The sequence below is a fragment of the Cyanistes caeruleus genome, chromosome 6 (assembly GCF_971803275.1).
Source record: "Cyanistes caeruleus chromosome 6, bCyaCae1.hap1.1, whole genome shotgun sequence".
Lineage (NCBI taxonomy): Eukaryota > Metazoa > Chordata > Aves > Passeriformes > Paridae > Cyanistes > Cyanistes caeruleus.
The window spans coordinates 62,662,484-62,678,562 of record NC_141706.1 but is presented as its reverse complement, the minus strand read 5'-3'; the positions used below and the strand labels follow the sequence as shown (position 1 = coordinate 62,678,562).

At 41.7% G+C, this 16,079-nt stretch overlaps 1 long non-coding RNA gene across 1 annotated transcript; it reads left to right on the top strand.

The window, feature by feature from the left end:
• Nucleotides 1-2,974: 2,974 nt before the first annotated feature.
• LOC111929723 (uncharacterized) lies at nucleotides 2,975-15,129 on the top strand. Its single transcript, XR_015287967.1, has 7 exons — nucleotides 2,975-3,094; nucleotides 3,500-3,532; nucleotides 3,943-4,089; nucleotides 4,786-4,921; nucleotides 5,387-5,604; nucleotides 8,393-13,229; nucleotides 13,301-15,129. It is a non-coding gene; the product is annotated as an uncharacterized LOC111929723 (long non-coding RNA).
• The last annotated feature ends 950 nt before the right edge of the window (nucleotides 15,130-16,079 follow it).

Here is a 16,079-nt window from a genome sequence, read left to right as displayed (position 1 = left end):
ATATTCTGTAGCATTTTCTTTCCTTCAGTCTTGTTCTGGTCACAGGCATTGTACTAAACCGTGTGTCTTGACCCTTGCTACCACTGAGTACCACTCTCACAGGTCTTTTTTAAGAACAGCTTCTGACTTCTAAATCACAGCTACAGGCATCAGTATTACTATTATTGTTATTGTTGTTACTATTATTATTTTATTGTTGTTATTGTTACTATTTTGTTGTTATTATTATTTTATTGATATTGTTATTATTTTATTTTTGTTGTTACTATTAATGTGGTGACACCACATGCTGAGGCCCCAGGCTGGTTACCTGCAGTGCAGTGTGGGCACAGGACCTGCTCTTGACTCCTCTGTTTTTCATCCCTACTTTAGGAGCTTTGAGCTGGGGAGAAGTTCCTGGCAGCCACAAGTCCAGGGCTGAGGGAGTGCAGGGACATTTTGCTGTTGCAGAGCTGCTTCAAGATAGAGGAGAGGGCCCAATTTGTGACCTCCCCAGCCACCATTTTGGGGGATTAGAGTTATTTGCTCTTTGGCAGTGCCCAACCACTGACTGTGGACAAGGAGAATCTTCTTCAAAGGTGTCCTCAGGCAGAAGAGCTCCATAAGGAGGCAGCAGCTGTGAGATTTTGCCGTGGTCTGTAGCAGTCCTGGAGCCAGATGATGTTAATATGGGTGAATTTACAGTCCTGGACTCCAGTGCAAGGGAGCTGATTGCCTTCCTTAGCTGTGAAACAGCCCAGAGTAAAGACTTCTGGCAGGGCAGCTCTGAGAAGCAAAAATGTAACAGAGAAATGAAAATATTGAGTAGGTGGCTGTTGGGTAGATTGCTAAAAGCTCTGATTTACAGGCTCAGGTGCTTGACTACAAAAGAGCCTTGGCTATTTGCCTGTCCCAAGGATAAAAGTGTGGGGTCAGTTTCATTTGAGCTAAGCTTTTTTGGCCATCTAAGCTATTGCATCTGGCATTAGTGCACTGACCCATACAGAAAAAGAACTGATTCTTATCCTGCTTTAAAATTCAGATCAATAAAAATTAAGCCCCTGCAGTACTCTTCTTTTTGTTTTCTTTTTACTTAGCTCTGCTGGAAGGACTTGGAGGATTAATTTCTCATATGGCTTCTTTCTATTCAGGTGCAAATGAGCAGAACCAGTGACTGCATGTGTTGAGTTCTCTATCTTTTGAAGCTGAAGCAGCAGGATTGGAACTTTTTCTGGAAGCTCTGTGTTGGGACAGTAAGAAGCCTTGTGGTTATCATATGAATGATGAGGAAACTATGTCACCCATGTGGTTACAAGTTTAGGCCAGGCCAAATGCCCAAAATTTGCTCTATCTTGGGCTCCCTCCAAGCTGCAATGAGAAATTTTTTTCATCCTATCTCCCTGCTTTGATTTCAGTGGTGGATTTGTAAATCTGCAGGACCAGAAGGAGAATTACTGGCTGGCTGTTCTGACCTCCTCCTCAATAAAGTTAATAATGTCTCCCAATCAAAACACTTACAAGAACTAAAGTAAACCATTATTTTAAAAAGTAAAACTAAATAATCCCGTCTTCAATTAAAAATTACCTAAAATGGTGAATCCACTGGTTTAAAGCTTGGGAAATGAGTAGTCAGTCCAAAATTTTAATATCCTTGGGATTTAACCAGGTTTTTAAAGCTAGTTTTTACAAGCCTACTTTCAAGGTTTGATAAAAAAAGCCTCACAACTCCCACCACAAAGTTCTGCTAGACTTACTATCTACTTTCAGTCTTCAAAGCGTGCGTGGGTGGTGATTGATGTAGATGTATTGCAGAGTGAATATAATTGTCAAAAACGTTAAAGCTCTTCGAATTCTCTCTTTCTATAGAAAAATGAATCTACTCATTTTCTTTGCCATGAAATGCCGAAGTTGGTATTCAGTTGTCTTGTTTATGGAGACTGAGAATCAACACATGTTGTTTTGTTAAGTTTGGGTCTGATTCCCACAGTAAATGTGTTGTGGTTTGTCCAGAACTGGAATAGTCTTCTTTGCTGAAAACAAATACAGACTCATATCTTGTTCATATATGTAAGATGATTTGTAGGTGCATTACTCACACCTTTTTTAATTTGTATTTTAAATGTAATATCTAGGGCATACTTAAAATGTGTAACTGCTAATTCTCCAGGAGAAATCTTTACCCCATTTTTTTTTTCCTGTAAGGCTGAAATTTATTGTCATTATTTTCCCTTACACTAAGCAGAAGTTTTTATTCTCTACAAAGCAGTGCTATATGACACATCATTGAGGCGTTGCACCATTTTGTCACCTACTTTTATGGATACTGAGACTTACAGCCCTGTTTGTGGCAGGCACCCACAGACACCTCCCAGGGACATGGTCCATGCCCTGATTACAAACAGAGCAGACAGAACCAGTGCAGAGTGAAGCAGCTTGTCTGGGATCACAGAGAAGATCAAGAAGAGAGCTGGGAACAGAAGACAGTCATCCTGCCATGCCAGGCCAGGCTGTGTGACTTCTTGTGATCTATAAATCTGAGCCTTTCCAAAAAGTTGAAGAGCACTCTATTAAGAACAAAACTTTGCTGGCAAAGCAGTGAATCAGGTGGTCTCTGACAGTGGCAGCTAAGCAGCACTGTTATGATAGCTAATTATTATCAAAGTGAACAAAACCCCAGTTTAAATGAATATTGTTTTAACTCTTTAAATGCTGACCCTGCAGCAGTGGCCGTGGCAGTTCAGGGTCTGAAGGTATCATTTCCAGAGTTACCTGCAGAGCTGACAGCTGATGATTATTTTTCTTGCAAACTCTTTTTGCAAAACATTATTTGAGAAAATTTGGAACAACACTTTACCAATTTCCCTGTGTATCATAGGAAATATGTCAAGGCACGAAAATAGCTGCCACCAGAGCACTGCACTCATCCCTCCCTGCTTAGCTCAGGCTTGTGTGGGAAGTTAAGCTACAATAACAACAGGCTCCACCTGTGGGTATTACTGCAGCTCCTTTACCTGCAGGGAGGCTGATGAACTTGGAAGAGCAGCATCTTTTTGTGCTCTTTGTCTTGACCTGAAGGAATCTGTACAATAAATTAGCAAATTGCCACAGCTTCAAAGTGAGAATTTTACTTACACTGAAATATACCCTTTTTTAGCTAGGTATTTAAATATATATTTTTCTGGAGGCAGGGAATAAATGAGAGAACCAGTATTTTGTTTTATCACATTATAACTGGATAGAAAATGAAAGATTTTGGTAAATTTTGGATTCTAAATCTGAATGAGTGTTACAAGAAAAAAAACTGGATGTGAGGCAATCCTGTAGATTGCAAATACTTGGGAAAAAGAAGTAGCAAAGGCCATAGACTTTTGGGAACAGAAATCACGTAATTGTTAGTTTTGACCTTGTATATTAAGTTGTGAAGGTGAAGGCAAGAGCTAGGCTTCTGAATTTAAATAGACACAATTTCCCCAGAATGAGGGAATTGATGGGCATATATAATTGGATGATGCTACTGCAGGGTCACAGTGGAGGCGGGGAGGTCAGCTTGAAGGTAAGACTGCAGCAGCTAATGGCTCAGCAGAACCTGTTATTTCTGGAAATAAATATTTAGAGGGGCTGGAATGACTCTGTATAATAAAGAAATTATGCATGTAAGCTATGAAAGAAAGCAATGCTTGTGAAGATTTTGGGAGGGTTACATGGAGAGTGGTCAGAGACAAAAAGTGACTTAAAAGAGGGAGGAAAAGAGAAAATTTTACATACAGTCCATAAAATCAGTTAAAGAAAATCATTTTGTACTCTGGAAATACCGGTCAGAAGGGGTGGTATGTAGATTGGTTACTGCATATTTAAATATAGATTGAAATGTGTTTGTTACAAACACATTTGCTAAGGAGTCTTTGAAACAAAGGGACAGGGAAATCCTGATTTATTTTTTTTTTCTTCACTTATTTGGAGTAGATTGCAAGGATCCTGGGAAAATGATTGTACATCCACATCATGCCATCATCTAAGTACATGGAAAATGCTTTTATAGGATGCTGAAGATTTGCCACCAAACTACAAGGGCTTTACACCACATCTCCAACAATCTCTGTCACTAACAAGGTACAGTTAAACTTTGGGTTTCTCTGAAGCATCTTGTCTCCTTCTCTTTTCCTTTGTGATTATTTTTTCTTGTGTTTCCTCCTTGATTTTGGTGTTTGCTGCAATGTGGTGTCATTGGGGGTGCTTCAATTTTAGTTTTGATCAACAAGTTTATGACAATGTCTTTTCCAAAGGAGGGAGTGTCCTCCATGAATATTGTAGTGTTTTGTTGTTTTACTGTACCAAACATTATTTGGGGGTTGTGGGGTGGATTTCAGAAGAACCTTAGATGAGATTTTAATGATCACCAGAACTTATTGGTTCTTCATGAAATATTTTGTGAGGTGATTGTGATTTATTCTCTGAAGGACCTCTGGAAATTCAACTCCCTCCTCTAATTAAGGATGGATTACTTCAGGTTGCTCAGGGCCTTGTCAAATATGGTTCCAAACATCTCCAATTGTAAAGACTCCAGTTTGGGCAGCTCATTTCAGAGTTTCACTAAACTCACAGAGAAAAGATGTTTTTCTTTTCTTTATCTTCCTTTTTTTTTGTATTTTTTTTCTAGGAGGTGGTTGTGGTTTATGCACCCAGTCTCTAGCTGGAATTACCATCCTATCCATTTTTTCTTGTCCTATATGCAGCATCAAAAAATAACTGGCGTTGAATGCTGCTAGTAACTGAACAAGATGTTTGTGTTTCCGAATATTTTTACAGTGAGGAAAGAGTCCCCCTTGAGGTCACCTGCAATTTCAAGAGTGGAAACACCAAGAAATCTGGTCATGACCAGGCAGTTGTGGCAGTGACAACTTCTCCATGGTTTATTTCTGTTTCACAGTATTTGGTATCACAGGTAAATTGTGTTATATCTCAAGAACTCTGTCTAGAGAAATGCCAAAACAAAGCAAGGGTAAATTGTATATGGAAACCTGGCCTTCCAAATGCATTTTTACTTCTCCCAGTGGTGGCAGCTGAGACATCAGGAATTTTTTTCTATTTCAAGTCCCTTTTAGGCTTGTCAAATAATGCAGTATTTTCTAGATTTAAAGCATTTCAATTTTAAATCCAAAGTCCTTTTGAGTAAGAGGGTACCTATGTACAATATCCAGTAGACATTGGTATGTGATTTCAGTGTGCTCTTAAGAGTAATTTATTAATTAGGCTACCATAATATTCATAACTGCATAATTTAGACCTGTTAATCTCTAAACGCAGAGATTTTTTTCCTTAAAATTGTATTCTAGCTTGTAATTAGTGTCTTGCAACAATGGAAATATTTTTTTTCTTTTCTCACCCTAAAATCAATTTTTTCTTCCAGTCTACTTAGAAATAAGCGAAGTTTGATAAAAATGTGGCATTTGCACCCAGTTTCTGGGGAAGACGTGGGACATGAGATACACATTTGGAAAAATCTCAAGATTGCAGGTGAACAATTACACACAGGGAGATGTTGGAGGGATCTCAAGGCAGAGAAATTGCAGCTGTGTGGGAAATTGTATATATCTGGATGCATTCACTGTGGAATTGACTGCAAAGGTAAGAAATTAAGGCAGTCACTCTGTGTTCCTGATGACAGCCATTATCAGCACCCTTCTTTCTCAAGTTGCTGAAGCAAAGCTTTTTTAATTAATTTATTTTCACTGTCATTTATTTGATCTGTTCTGGTTTTATTCTTAAGAGGAAACAAAGGAGATGGAATTTCAAAGATTCCTCTGTGGTAAGTGAGGGATGAGGCTGGGATTAAGAAAAGAAACCAGTCAGGACAGTGTCAGGTTTCTCCACTGCTGGTGTGTTTTCCTTCCCCTTGCTTTGCACAGTAGCTCAAGGGAATGATGGTTTGTTGACTCTGGCTGGTAGGATCCATGTTCAGCTTCAAGTCTTCACTGAGGTTCAGCTGTTCTCTTAGTGCTCTATGAGCAGAATCTTGAAGCTGAATTTCTTGAGTTTGTTCAGTGTGTTGTACCTGGCAGAAACGTCCATAGTCCACTTCAAATAGATTTATCTTCTTGTTGGTTAAAGCTGTACTAATCAAAAGATGAGTGTGCCCAGGTGGGTTCAATGCTTTTTGAACCAGTGTGAAATCTGATTTAGAGTCAACACTTTGCTCTTTAGCCCTTCCACAGCCCTCCTCAGTCACCTGGCTGACAAATTTTGTCCTCAAGTTTGCTGTGGGGGAATAACTCCTTCACTGGTGCCCGTGACAGGAATCTTCCAGCTTGTAAAACGTTGTGTTTTGCCTCCAGGTGCAGCACTGCAGACATCCTCAGTCCTTGAAAGGGGACACTGTTCCTCTCTCAAAGCCTTTCTCTGTGCTGTCCCATGTGAGGGAGGTTTTAGGGGCTGCAAGCCCCTGAAGGTGAGCAGCACAGCCAGCTGGGGTGCTCTCATCCCCCAGAGCTGTGTTGGGAAGCAGCACTGACCTGCACCAGCTGAGAATGTGACCAAGCTCTTCCACAGCCTAACCTCATTAACACAGCAGCAAGTGCACTCATTGTGACTAAATCTCCTTCTTCTCAAGTAAACATATGCTGAGGTTTGTGCATTATCACTTTGAAATAAGATTTTCCCAACTTTGCTAATTAGCAGCGTTGCCCAAACAGAGAGAAACATATGGCTCGTGCCATGCTGACTTGAAGGCTTTGGAGTTCCACTGGAGAATAATTAAAGTGATTTTGATTTACTGGCATGATGAAGTACGAGCCACTCTCATTTGGCCTTGTGTCTAGAAGCTCTGAGACAATAAGGCACCTTAGCAGGAGAGCTGTAATAATTAACACGAGCCAGATTGTTATTATTGAGGTAGCTTTGTTGCCATTAACAATCATTTGTAATTATAAAGAGGCTTTACATAATTCATGCTAAAATCTCATGTTTACCTGTAGCTGGAACCTCATGGTTAGTTCAACTTATTTTAGACTGAATGCTTGAGAGATTGCAACGTTTTAATTCTACTTGAAATCATGTAGCTGGTTATAATGAAAATACTCTCCTGTCAAATGAAATGCTTTCTGTTTTTTTTCCTGATAACACCAAGGAACATGCTGTCCAGTGCATATTTTGGGAGGTATATATTTATCTCCATGTTTTCTTGCTGAAAACAGATGTGCATGGAAAGTGCATATTTCTTCACTAAACAAGTGAAAAATTTTAAAACTAAAATTTTGACTAAAATATTCAAAACCAGGTCAACATCTCCCCTGGAAATCAGACAAGAGGAGATGATGATATACATAAAAACACCTTCCTAGGAAAAAATTAAGGCAGAATTTTACCAGAATGTATGATTCACTCTGTGCTTCTGATGCTCACCAAGAACTGGAAATAAGTGATCTTATTTGCACATCATTGTAAATTTTACTCCTCAGATGGCTGCTTAACAAAAGGTGTGTCATCTCCTGCAGGTTACTTAATATAAACACAAATTCCTCTGAATAATTTGAAATTAAACTGTGCAATGTGAGCAGTGGATGTCATAAATGCACACTGCTTATAAATATACACCTCTTAGAAAATGCAGAATAAATAATTGATGCCAAAACCTTTGTTCAGAGGCAAAGGCTGTGAAAACCATGAAATGGGAAGAGCTTGAGCTTCTTGACTGGGAGCCTTGCCAGTTAATTTTCCAAATGGGGTTCTCTGGACTCTGTTTAATGCAAGCTTCTAGAGATGCATCTGAAATCTGCATCCGAAATCTGCATCTGAATCTGCACAAGCTGAAACCAAAGGCAAGCCATGGCTTGGTTTGCATTCAGGATGAAATCTCAGGTGCTTGGCAGGCTCTGGTGAAGCTGAACGAGTGGAAGGAGCCAGCTATGTTCATGAACACTTGGTCAGATACAGTCTGATGGGGACAGCTCCTCTTGAAGGCTTCATCCTGCCCTGCAACTGAAATTGCTTTTTTAAAGTTTTGAAGTTGAAATAGTTTGACTTTTTCTCCCAGGAAGTGCATCCAAATTGTGTCATCTGAGCTACAGAACTCGCTTGATGCTATAAATGGGACTTTAGGAGGCTTTTGAAAGTTTGAAACAACTGACTCTTTAAACTTGGTTACTCTTAATTAATAGTGGAAGGTTTCTTGGCTTTAGATACTGAAACTTCTAAACTGGTGTAAAAATCTTGCCTCATAAGTGGAAAACTGATCTTATTTCTGTAAATTACTGAATGTTTAATGTGTCCCTTTTAGAAAACAGATGGAAATATACACTTTGGGAATGTTCCTCTCTAATGCAGATGAGTGACTTTAAGTACTGTAGAACTGTCCTTTTATTTTTGGTGGTAGAGGAAGTATACTCATATCTAAGGTTTTCTTGTTTTATCTTACCAGGGCCAAATTCTGTGTTGGAAAGAGCTCCTTCTGTTTTTCTTGGCCTAACCCACTATGCACAGATGTCACCTCCCTGCTTTTGACCAGACCACAGAAGTCAGGAAAGCAATTTCTTCCCCATCCTTACTGGCATCCTGAGGAGGCAGGTTCCTTAGGACTCTGATGTGAGACAGAAATGGAAACAGGATTTTGCTGGAGTGGGATGCTTCGTGTTTGAGGAAGTCAAAGTTAATCTGTGCTTGAAGAATCAGGAAAATTTGTATTTTGTATGGGCAGTGCCAACGCAGCTCCCTGTTCTGGTGGAGGGCACAAAAGAGACTTTGGTGCCTAAGTAATTTATGATTAGTTGAAAACTGTTGTGTTTCATTGCTCACACATGTTCTACTCAAGAAGAGACTGTAAAATTGATCTGAGGCCCAAACTAAGAGTGAATCTTTGTCTCTCTCAAAGAGCAAAGCTCTCTTTCAAAAATGTAACGCTGTGTGTGACGCAGGAGTTGCCATGGAAAAATACATTGAGCCAATCATTCATGATTTATTTATAGCAATTAGAATGCTCATCCCAAGATCCAATAGTAGCTTTGATTTAAAAAAAAAAAAATAAAAAAATCATCCAGACAAAAGATCGAAGCACGTAAATTGTTGGGAACACTTGTGAGTCTGTATGGTTAATATATTATTTAAAAAATTGACTATGTATGTTCCTGGACAGGTCTTTGAAGTGTAAGTGCTGCTGATATTTGCTTCTATATTTCTGCTGCTAATAATGTTATTGCTGTTGTCCTATACTTACCATCTGTTCAGTGCCTATTTAATGGGTATAGTAAATAGCAGTTCAAAGTGAGATTTTTCTTCTAATCATCTCTTTTGGAAAACATTTGTGTAAAATTGAATGCTTTGGAGAAAGCTGTACACCTGTATCTTGCTGGAAACATGGTGCTCAAGATCCTTACAACTGGATACACTTGTCTGTGGTGCATTGAATACTACAGGCAGTGAATGCCTCTCTTCTGATTGTTTTAAATTGCATTTAGTAAGAAACCTTTTATTTTTTTTTTGATGAACATTAACTTTACAGTTCATTATTGACTTTTTTTTAAGGCAACTGTTGAAGTATTGAAAATTCTGACCTCCCACACGTGGGGGGATCTCAACATCCAAAACTGTGGGTGCCCCATCCCTGGAAGTGCTCAAGGCCAGCTTGGATGGGGCCCTGAGCAACGTGGTCTAGTGGGAGGTGTCCCTGAACCAGGGGTGATCTTTATGGTCCCTTTCAACCAAACCATTTTATGATATCTCCTTTATGCTGGAATAATTATAAAAACCAAACAACCAAAATCACAAGTTTTCAGGTTAAAATATTTCTATTTCTCTAATGATTGTGGACTCTTCAGGGTTTTCTTTTCCTTTTTTCTTTTTCTCCTCCAGGGAATGTCTTATGGATACTTTGACTCTGTTAACAGCTAAGGAACTTCTCTGGTGTTTATTGCCCTTGTCCTTCTATGATTATGTGGCTTGCTGAGTTTCATTTCAATTTGGCAGTTTGTGGGACTGTCAGCTCTCTTTGATGTATGTCTCCCTCAGAGGTTAATCAATAGTGTTTTAAGCATATCTCTTGCTTTCCATGAGGCCAATGTTGGAGGAATTGTGATTTTTAAGCTCTCATATTTTGCACTGAAAATGTAATGTTGAGGAGCAAAATCTACCTCAACAAGAATCTGAAAGCAACTATTGCATAGCTGGTTTTAATTGACCTGGAGTCGATATGAGGAGTAAAAAGCCTGAGTTTTCACTGCTGTGGTACTGGGTGAGGTTTTTCTGATGATACTTGTGGCTGTCTCATTCTGCACCAGTTCCATGAATCAGTGGACCCCTGATGGGAAAGGCTGCCAAGCTCTTGGGCTTGTGCTCCTCATCATCAGTCAGGATTCCTGAGAGGCTCCTTCCCAGGGAATGTGCCTTCATCTGCTCCCAGCTGCATCCCTCACATGTCCAGCTCCTCCTTCCACAGGGCTCCACTGCAGAGGTGTAAGGGATGGGAGGGTGTGTGGATAAAGGTGTGTGAGGGATGAGAGAAGGGTCAGAAGACAGGCTTGGGCAGGCCTGGGGCTGTCAGGAAGCCCTTCCACAAAAGAGAGGCTGTCAGAACCATGCTGGCCACACCAGCAGAGCGAGACAGTGGCTTTGAGGGTCTGATCTGAGCTGCTTGGGGCCACACACTGCACTCAGCTGGGTGAGGATCTCATCCCTCAGCTGCCTCCATGGCCTTCCTTCATCTGGCAAGAGGCCAAATCAGCTGCTCCTGAAGGGGTTTTGCTGTGTCACCTTGCATGCCACAGACTGTCTGGGGGTTTCTCTGGCATGAGCAATCATTTTGCAGCCTCAGAGAGATTTAAAATAATCTTGGGGTTCTTCTGGAAGCAGCAAGAGAGCACTGTGTTTGCTGAGAGAGCTAAACATCAACAGTGCCAAAGCTGAGTAGAAGTTATACCCTGTATCCTGTCTGCAAAACCAAACTCTGAACCTTCACAGAGAAAGGAGCTGATGACCAAAAGATTGCTTTTCCTGCTTTGCTACTGGGAATTACAGCTACAGCTGACTGGAAGCTGCCTTTGTCTGCAGGCTGAAAGTGTGGCAAATGCTCTCCCATCTTTATTAGTACAGCTTTCACCTCCAGAACTGTAGAGGAGCACCTGGGGTTGGGATGACATTTTGAGTTGGGATTCATCAGCTTCAGCTGGTAGACATCTGCACTTCAAACTGACTGGTTGTGGAGGCTCCCTTCAAAGCTGATGGAGAGAAATGGATATATTTAAGAACTGATGTATTTCATACCATGACAGCCATCCAAAATCAGTCAGATGTATTGAACCTTAGAAGTTTCTCCTCCTTCACTGGTGAGAAAGGAGTCTGGACAAATAAATTTGTTTATATTTTGCTCAGTTAAGTCCAAACCTTTCAAGTTGTATTATTTAAATAAGCAATATTTCAGTCAAAGGAGGCTAACATCAAGCAGTGGATAAGCTGTTCTCTGCTTGTTTCTTTTGTGACAGAATTTGCTGGGCACAGATTCTTGCCCTGAGTGATTTGCCCTTACCCTTTCTAGTGATACAGACACGTGGACATGTGAATATTTGCATGGATCAGCTGGATCGCTGCTCAACTGTATTTTCCTGGACAAAAGCTGACAGGTTTTTGTTTCATTTTTTTGCCTTAGAGTGAATATTTTCCAAGGTGTAGCTGTCAGCTTCCTGCTAAAGCTGAAGAAACAAGAAATGTGTTGACCCAGACATAGGACAGGGCTCACTTGCATGCCCAAAGGCTCTGTCTCCAAATCAGCTCTGAGACTATCTGCAATTCCCATACCTCCCATTTTTTTTAAGCTCTGGCTTTTTTTTTTTTTTTTTTTAATGTGTCTTTCTAGTCATGCATTTTATGTTTAGGTTTAAAACTTCTACAACCAAACATAAATAGCTGGGCTGTGTGTGCCCTCCTGTGAGAGGATGTTCCTGTGCTGTGCACAGCTGAGGCACGTGGACTTTGCAGTGTCAATTTCTTGTCCTGGAGTGGGCACAGCACAGTGCTGCAGCCACCATCTCAGGGGTGGTTGTGCTTCTCTGCTGGTCATGGGCAGAGGAAGAAAAATGCAAACTTAAATGATGTTCTTACACTGGTGAAATCAAGAGAGCTCAGATGTTTACTCTGGTGTAAATGGCAGGTTAAACTGACCTGCAGCCACATGGAGCTGGGAGATGTGTGATGGAAAGGGATCGCTGATGTCCTGGCTGGTTCAGAAAATGCTGCTCAGCACTAGGGATGTACATGATAGCAGTCAGACTTGTGCCCTCTGAATCTCCCCTCAACTCATTTCTTCCTCGACTTCAAGGCTTTCCTTAAGCAGGTGATGTAATTCTGTCTGTCCCAAATCAGTTTTTAGTGATGGGACCTGGAAAAGGAAAGGAGTTTCTGCCAGTGAAGCCAAATGTCTGCTCAGTAGTGCACCTCTATGTTTTTTTTCCCACCCTAAATGTGTTCTTTGAAAATTACCAGGCTATGAATGGTGAAAGCACTCTTACTTTGCGTGGGAGGAATGGGCATGTGAAAAGCAAACATTAATATTTCATGAAGGGTTCATCTCCTAATGGCAGGAGGGTTTCCAAACCTGAGGCTATCACAGGGGTGCCAGTGTTGATGAGAACTAGCAGATTTATGATCTTCCTCCCCTCACTGGCAAACAGCGAATCATCAGAAATGAAGGCACAAGTCCTGCAAAAGCTGATGTTAGAGGTAGAAATAAAGCTGCTGAGGAGCTGAGATTTGTGTCTGCTGGGAGGTCCCTCTTGAACTGTGGCTAAACAGGGATGGGCAGCCTCAGATCCTCCACATGGATCCTGCACATGGAACACACTCCACAGGATCCCCACATCCTGCACGTGGAACACCTCCACAGGATCCTCACATCCTCCTCATGGAACACCTCCACAGGATCCCCACATCCTGCACGTGGAACACACTCCACAGGATCCCCACCCACATCCTACACATGGAGCACCTCCACAGGATCCCCACCCACATCCTACACATGGAACATCTCTACAGGATCCTCACATCCTGCACATGGAGCACCTCCACAGGATCCTCAGACCCTGCTCATGGAACACCTCCACAGGATCCTCACATCCTCCTCATGGAACATGCTCCACAGGATCCTCAGACCCTGCTCATGGACCACCTCCACAGGATCCCCACATCCTGCACGTGGAACACACTCCACAGGATCCCCACCCACATCCTGCACATGGAACATCTCTACAGGATCCTCACATCCTGCACATGGAGCACCTCCACAGGATCCTCAGACCCTGCTCATGGAACACCTCCACAGGATCCTCACATCCTGCACATGGAGCACCTCCACAGGATCCCCACATCCTGCACGTGGAACACGCTCTTGCTGACACCCACACCAACAGTTTATGCCCAAATAAACAACGTGATTCTATCTATAATTCTGATATTCCCATAGCAGTTAGGAGACAGTCAGGACAGGCCTAATTTGATATGTTCTTGGAAGTATTACAGCCCCCAGTATTCACCTCTCCTGGCAGAAGTGCAGTGCCTGGCCACTCTCACATTCCTGAGCAGCTGCCAGGAGCTTTGGCAGGGTTCAGCTGCCCGTTGTGGATGGAATGATTCATGGCCTCGTGTTGTGAAGTGCTGCTGACTCTGTGCCTGCTGTCTGTCCTGGCTGTGCCAGTCTGCAGACATGGGCACGTTTGCTTAGTTCATAATTCTTTGTTACTGAATTTTTTTGCCCAGTGCTGGAGTGACTTTTGACTTTTATTGATGGCACAGTAATATTTGCTCAGTTACCAGTGTGCAGATTTGGAAACATTCTCTGTTAGATAATTCTCTTCTCACTTGCTTCTCATTGCCTAAAGCCATCCCAAATCCTCCTTGGTGTCTGTTCTTAAACATTTCTCCTTCAGCAAGTGCCTGATTCCTCCTCTTTCTTCAGCTGGAGGCATCTGACTTCATCTCATTCCTCAATCTTTCCAGATTGTAACAAGCCTTGGGTTGAAAGCAAATTTGGGGAAATTTTAGCTGAGCCTGGCCCAAGGTTGAATTAATTTTGGAACATGCAGTGCTGAGGAACATAGAACAACAGCAATGAATGCCACTTGCCATGTGTCCAGGAGAAGAAACTAAAAGGCTCCAGCAAAAGAGCTGTTGCCACAATGTGTGCAATCCTCAAAATCACTGAGGGCAGACCAGTGCACTGCTCAGTTTGATGTTTTCTCAAATTGGCAACTTCTTGCTATTTTTAAACAGTACAAGCATTTCAGGATGGTGTGAGCCATTGAGGTTGTCTGTATAAATTAAGATATCAAACAGCTCAAATTTTTCTTCTAAGCTCACCTAGGTTTGAGTTAAAGATAAAAAGCTGGAAATAAACCCAGAGGCTTATTTTGTTTATTCAACAGTAGCCCTTGGATCTTGGTTTATGACTCAGATTTCTATTCCATTCCATACAAATCCCCAAGGTTGGCAGGAGTGTTGATCTGCTGGAGGGAGGAAGGCTCTACAAAGGGATCTGGACAGGCTGGATTAATGTAGCAAGGCTGATTGTATGAGACTCAACAAGACCAAGTGTCAGGTCCTGCTTTTGGATCACAACAACCCCAGGTATCACTACAGGCTGCTGGAAGAGTGCTCACTTTGTGCCAGGAGAGGTTCAGATTGGATATTAGGAAGAATTTCTTCACTGAAAGTGTGTCAAGCACTGGCACAGTCTGCCCAGGGCAGTGGGGGAGTCACCACCCCTGGAAGTGTTTAAAATAGTGTAGATGTGGCACTTGGGGACCTGGTTAATCAATGGGCTTGGCAGTGCTGATTCAACTGCTGATGATCTTAAAGGTCTTCTCCTACCTAAATGATTCCAAGATTTTGTGAGAAGATAATCTCCTCTAAAAGAAGAGCCTGTCTCTTTTTAAAACTGTCTACTGTGTGGGTTATGTATTAAACTTCCTTCTGAAACAGGAGAATAAATATTCCCATGTGCTATTAAAAAAACTCTCAGCATCTGTAGGTCACCCCAAAATCTATCCCAACTCTGGATGTAAAACTGTGCAAGTTTCACTCTTAGAACCTGATGTTTTAAGTAATCTCTAGGCTTGTGAATAATGCAGAGGAGTAAGTGAAGCTAGTGCAATCTCCACGAGCCACTTCATTTTTTGGTTGGTGAGACAATATCTCTGTTAGGAACCAATATTGACTGGTGGGAATGTGGATGTACACCTGGAGAATCCCTGAGAGCCAAAACTGCAGCAAGTTCACATCACAAAGTGAAAATGGCAAGCCTGAGCACAGCTCTCTGCTGGAGCATTAACTCTTCCCCCCAGATGTTTTTTGTGGGGCTGCCAGGCTGTGTCACCAGCTGATGTGTGGAGCAGAAAGGAACAATGCACATCAAATCTCTCCTGCTGCAAACTGAAGAAGAAAATGTGTCTGAAAGTGTAAATTCCTTTGTGGTGCTTTGCTGTGCAGGGAGCAGGGGCGAAGGCTCATTGCCAGCCATGGGCAGGAGCTAAACTCGACGAAGTGGATCCCTTACTGCTGTGACATGACACAAAAAAGAGCATTTCTGCCTCAGATCCTCTGTGGGCTAAGCAAAAATTTGTAAATGTTTGTAAATTCTTGTAGCTGCCTCCTGTAAGCCTCACCAGGTGATGCAGCCCAGGGAAAGGGGGGAGAGGCCCAAAGTTGTTCTCTGGAAGGCCTTAGGGAGCTTCTCTTTGTGGGAAGGAGCATGGTGGAGGAGGTGCTGGGGTTTGAAATCATAACCTGACTTCTGTGTAGTTCAGCACTTTTGATTAATCTGAGAGATAAAAAGGAGAGCAATAATGTGAGTGGCATTGAAGCTGAGGACAGATGATTTGGATTTGGTGAGATTGAGAAATTGACCTTCACATAAACTTTTAGTTTCAGGTTTTTCCTCAAAAAACAGGTATAATATTTTCTTTTTTTTTTTTCGTTCTTGCCCACCTTTCACTTATATTTATTTAAAAAGTTTTAAGTCAAAAATACTTCAAGTATAAAGTTCCACTTAGCATAATGGAACATGCATAGCAGTTGCATTTAATATTGATGCTGCATGTACCAGGACTTTGTTGCTCACTAAACCATTT